We start from the raw sequence: 6,000 nt of genomic DNA on the forward strand, positions 1-6,000 counted from the left end.
CCTAAATTGGTGTTGTCTTTCCTAAAATATCCTTGCTAATCAAGTGTATTAATTATAACTATCATTGTTAGAAGGGTTACTTTGAAAAAAAAATATATAAATATGAGAGACAAAGTGGATTGTGGTCTTATATTTATGATCAAAATAAAAGTCAAACAGGGTCTTATATTAAAGATTGAAGGTAGTATGTTGAAAAAATATAAGTTTTTTCATTTTTTAATTTTTAAAATTAATACGTTTTAATATATGATATATAATTTCACTTAATACATTTAATATGCTCAAACCTTTTGTTGAGCTATTGGGCATTTAGTTTTTACATAATAAATTTTATAACATGATAAGTTTTCCTTCTACCTGTAATATTCTTTTGAAAGAATTTTTAAACCAAGATAGTTGAATTTTAAAAATTAGTCAACTGGTAGCATTCACTCTCAAGTTCTTCACCTTTTCTTTTCTAGACCTGACTCTCGTTTTCTACTAACTCCAAACAATAGAGTTGTTTGTTGATCCGAAAAACAGAAAGCAAAAGAATTGTTTGTTTAATGATAAAAGGGCTCCAAACCAGACCTAGTAAAAGTTGTGTATATTTCGTACTTATTCGGAATTGTTTAATATATGTATTTATAAATACTTTCATATAAATTGAGACAAAAAAACTTTTTTTTTGTATTTAATAAATTATGATTAAAAAAATTTCTTTTAAAGGCTTCAATTCTCATTCCAAATCCTCCCATTCTTTTTATAATATTCAAGTTTTTTAATTAGTCCATTTTTTATAAGACTCGGTTTGTAATTGTCTAAAAGTTAAATGTATTCTTACCAATTGTACCCTTAATCAACTGCATTATCTTTATATATATATATATATATTTTTTTTTTTCCTTTCATTTTTTTCTCACTATTTCTTTCTCTTACTCACTCTCTTTACATATTTATTATTTTTAACTAATTAAAGTCATAATAGATCTCTTAATTTTGTTATTTGAATCTTATAAAAACAAATGGGAGGGAGTAATTAATACACAAAGGCTTGGCCATTCATTCATTCATAAATATCTCTCATTCTATTCATTTATTTTCCCATAAAACATCAATTTTATTCAAACAAGAAGTAAAAGCAATACATTCTATTTATTTTATGATTAATGAGCTTCTGACATTACCATTTTAGCATATCCCCTCTGGTACTCCTTTCACATTGCTTTCGTTGTTTTTTTCTTCTCTCACAGGTCGCAGCTACCCTCTTCTCCCTCGTACTCTTTCACATTGGCCACATTGAGTTTTTCTTACTCACAGTGGAAAAGTCCTTTTTTTTTTTTTTCTCTGTCTTGGTCAGACTAGGCTTTCATTTGATCCGGTTAAAAAAATTAAAAAACTAAACAAATTTTACAAAATAATAAAATACAGCAAGATGTTGATTTTGATTCTAAATATAAAATTTTAATTCACTTTATCTTCTGAACTTTTAATTTTCTCTTATAAATATCCTTATTGATCGCATCTGTTAAGGGGTTCCATCAATTTAATACATATATTAATAAAGGTATTTTATGAAAGTAACCACGTGTTTATTATACACGCATTTTGGCACGAGATGGTGTTGGTTAACAGAATTACTTTTGAATTAATACACAGGTTTAATTAGGTATTTTGGAATTTTCTTTTTTTGTTCAACATAAACTATTTTGTGACAGTTATTTGATTGCCCGTATATCTAAGCTCATTTTCTGCTTGCTTCATATGAAATTTTCAAGAAGCATTTTCCCCACAACTTTTTCGGACCAGAATTTCCATGAATTATGCTGACATGACATGTCTCGAGAAAATTCTCAAGAGAATTTTTCTTTTGAGTTTTAATGATGACCTCAAGAGTCAAGAGTCAAGACACAATCCACGAACGTTCCCATTAGTTTATAATGTAAACATCTATTAATTCTTCAAACAATCTGGTAGTGACTTCGTTTTTTTATATAAAAGCTAGTTAGAAACTTAATTTTGATCATATATAATATTTCAATCTATATTATCTTAAATATTTATTTATTAAGGAGTAGTTTCAATCCAAATGATTAATTAAAACATTTTAGAAAAGATAATACTCATTTATTATAATAATTTAACTTAACTAATTTTTTAATTTTTATGAATTAATTATTCATTTCTTGTATTGAAGACGGGAGGTAGTAATATATTTGTTTTTACAATTGATGTGATATTTTCATAGTATAAAAAAATGTAAACAAATTAGGTTCAAGGAACTTATCAAAATTAAAGCAAGCTTCATATCTTGAAAAAAATGTTTAAAGGTGTTTTCGGTTCTCTATATAATTTTTTAAGAATAACATTTTCTTATCATTTTTTTATTTTTATTCATATTATATATTAGTTAGTACTTAATAACATTATTGCATTAATTATTGGCTAGCCTTACTCCACGCCCATACACTCTCCACAAATAAGAGTACTTTTGAAATACATAAGTTGCATTTTTTATATATTTATTATCTTTAACTAACTTTTAATGTATATAACTTAGTTTTTTTGGCCAGCAATTTAGTTTTTTTTTATATCTTATAAAAAGATGAGAGGGATTATTTATCAACAAATTCTTACATTAATTGTGGGATTCAAACCTACATTTTTATGAAATACTATAAGTGGTATCCTTGTAAGTTAAAGCAACATTTGTTGGAATGATTAATGATGTCATATTTTGTTTGAATATGAAACATTGTATATTTGATCAAAATATAAGAATATTAAATAATCACTTCATGTTTATCTATGATTCGAGGGTGTTTGGGTTATTTCTAAAAAGTATTTTCATGCAAGTTAAAACCAAACTCTTTTCATACAGTATATCGTAAAATTAATTTTAAAATCATGATTTGATTTTTACCTAAATATTCCAAAGTCTTGGTAAATGGTTAGTGAATGTGAAATGAAATACTAAGTGTTGGTGAAATGTAAGGAAATTAATAGCTTTTTATTATTTGTGTGTAGTCATTTTCCAACAATTTTTAAGTCCATACCATTTAAAATGTTTTAATTTATAATTATTTTCTAAAATAAAGATTATTAACAATTTTTTCCGGTGATAGACAACTAAATTTTAAGTTATTAATACATTTGTTTAAGACTACCTCTAATATTCTTTTGAAAGAATTTTTAAAACAAGATAGTTGAATTTTAACTAAATCCTTGACTCAAGACAAAACATGCATGGAGATAACTCCACATAACCAATTTTTTTTTTTTTAAAAAAAGGGGACCCAAACATTATAGAGTTGTCTTAATGAACTCAAGCTTGAGACGTTTTGCTTTGAATCAAAAAGGCAAGATCCCACTTGGTGGCCTTCACCCTCAAATTCTCCCCCTTTTCTTTTCTAGACTTGACTCTTGTTTTCTACTAACTCCAAACAATAGAGTTGTTTGTTGATCCCAAAAAACAAAACGCAAAAGAATTGTTTGTTTAATAATAAAAGGGCTCCCAAACCTGCTAAAAGTTGTGTATATTTTGTACTTGTTTATATAAGCATTTATAAACACTTTCCTGTTAAAACAAATTTTTTTATATACTTATTTTGTATTGAATAAATTATAATTAAAAAAATAATTTTTATTCTCCAATTGCTATTCCAAATCCTCCCATTCTTTTCATAATATTCAAAATTTTTAATTAGTCCTTTTTTTGTAAGCCTTAGTTTGGAATTGTCCAAATAGTAAATGTATTCTTACTAATTTTACAGTTAATTAACTGCATTATCTTTTTTCCTCATACATTCTCTTTTATTTTTTTTCCTCACTATTTCTTTTTCTCACTTAGATACTCTTTGGTGCAAGGGAAATGGAGGGAAGAGAGGAAAATTTTTTTTAATGAACTCAATTTAAAAAATTGAAGAAGCGGGGTTAAAATCTTTTAAACCCATTTTTCTAATTTTTTAAATTGAATTCATTAAAATTCCTCCCTCTTTTCTTTCCTTCCATTTTTCTCATACCAAACCAACCCTTACTCTCTTATAAATGGGGTCATTTTTTTTAAAAAAATATATTTCTTATATATTTATTATTTTAAACTAAAGTTACAAGAGAAATTTCTCAATTTTGTTATTTGAATAATATGAAACAAATGGGAGGGAGTAATTAATACGCAAAGACTCGGCCATTCATTCACACTGCTCTCATTGCTTTTTCTTTCCTCACAGGTCACAGCTAGCCTCTCCTCTTTTCTACCCTTCACATTGCCCACATGGCCACATTGCGTTTTTCTTCCTCACAGCGGAAAAGTCATTTTTCATTTTTAAGTAATTTTTTTACTTGGGTTGAATAATATTGTCCCTTTATTTAAAAAATAGAAAAAAGCCATTTTTAACTTTTTTTTCTTCTCATTAGCTATTTATTCGTACTCAGTAATATCACTGCATTGATTATTGGTTAGTCTCATTCATTCAGTCTCAACCACTTTATAAGGGTATTTTCAAAAAACATGTTGCACTTTATATATCATTATCTTCAATTAATTTTAACTAATTTTATATTTACGTAATTTGGTTTATTTAAATCCCATTAAAGATTAGAGAGAGCATTAACCTGCACTTTCATGAAATACTTTAAGTTAACATTACATGAATTTGCCAGAATGATCAATGATGTGACCTTTTGTTTAAATATGAAATTTGATAGTCCTTTCTATTCATAACTCATAACTGTAGATCGGAGGAAATATATTTGCTTAACATATAAGAATAATCAATCAATACCTACTCCATATTATCTATGAAGTCTTGGTAAATGGTCAGTGAATGTGAAAGGAAATACTAATTGTGTATCATATGTAAACAAAGTAGCTTTTATTATTTCTGTACAGTCATTTTCCGACAATTTTTAAAGCCTTAAAATTTAAAAACTTTAAAATAAAACTTTCAAAATTATAATTATTTCTAAAATAAAAATTATTAAGAATTTTTTAGTGATAGCCTACTAAGTTTTAGGTTAAGTTATTATTATACTTCTCTGGTTCTAAATAGAAGACCTATTTAGTAGTATAAATTATACTATAAAATATATTCTATATTTAGGATCAGAGGAATATTTATTTAGGATTATAATATTCTTTTGGCTGGAATTTGTAAAATAGGACACTTGAATCTTAACTAAGGGGGTGTTTGGTAAAACCAAAACTTAAGTTTCAGAATCACTTTTCCGCAAAACAAGGTAACCTCCTCCACATATTTACTTCGTAATCCGTAAAAGCACTTCTGAAACCATGGTTTGGTTTCTATCCAAACACCCCCTAAATCCCTCCCTTCAAGACGAAACATCGCGATGACTAGACAAATACACGCCCAGATTCTAAAGTCGTTTGAACTCAAGCTTGAGACTTCTTTTCTTTCAGTCAAAAACAGAAGATTCCACTTAGCCTTCGCGCTCTTGTTCTGTATTTTTTCTTCATTTCTGGAGTTGACGCTTGTTTTCTGCAAACAAAAGAATGGTTTGTTGACAAACAAAAGAATTGTTTGCTTATTTATGGAAGCGTCCCAAACCAAACGCGCCAAAAGCAGGGGATAACATTAATTAAAACATTACATGTGGACTCCATTCGGGTTTCACACCAGCCAACTGCCACTGCCAAGCGTTTGTATTAAACATTATTTTTTTAAGGTATATATATTAAATATGAATAAAATTAAAAAGTTATTATATTTTAATTAGAGTTAATCTAGTTTTATTTTTTTTTATTTACATATGTTAAAAGTTTGTTATGAATAGAACACTGAGTAATTTAACATTCCTTTCGTTCTTAATATATGAGCTAACTGTTAAGTTAATTTTGATCTAAATATAATACCTATTTCTCATATTTATCAAAATTTTCTAAATTATATATACAGATATTCTCTCAACTATAATCAAGTAAGTGAAAGATAGAAGATAGTAAGAAAGATAATTATGGTATTTTAAGAAAAATATATTATATTTCTTATAATTAACTAACTC

The sequence above is a fragment of the Neltuma alba genome, unplaced genomic scaffold (genome assembly GCF_004799145.2).
Source record: "Neltuma alba isolate B1F8T4 unplaced genomic scaffold, ASM479914v2 tig00012615_pilon, whole genome shotgun sequence".
NCBI classification, from domain to species: Eukaryota; Viridiplantae; Streptophyta; class Magnoliopsida; order Fabales; family Fabaceae; genus Neltuma; species Neltuma alba.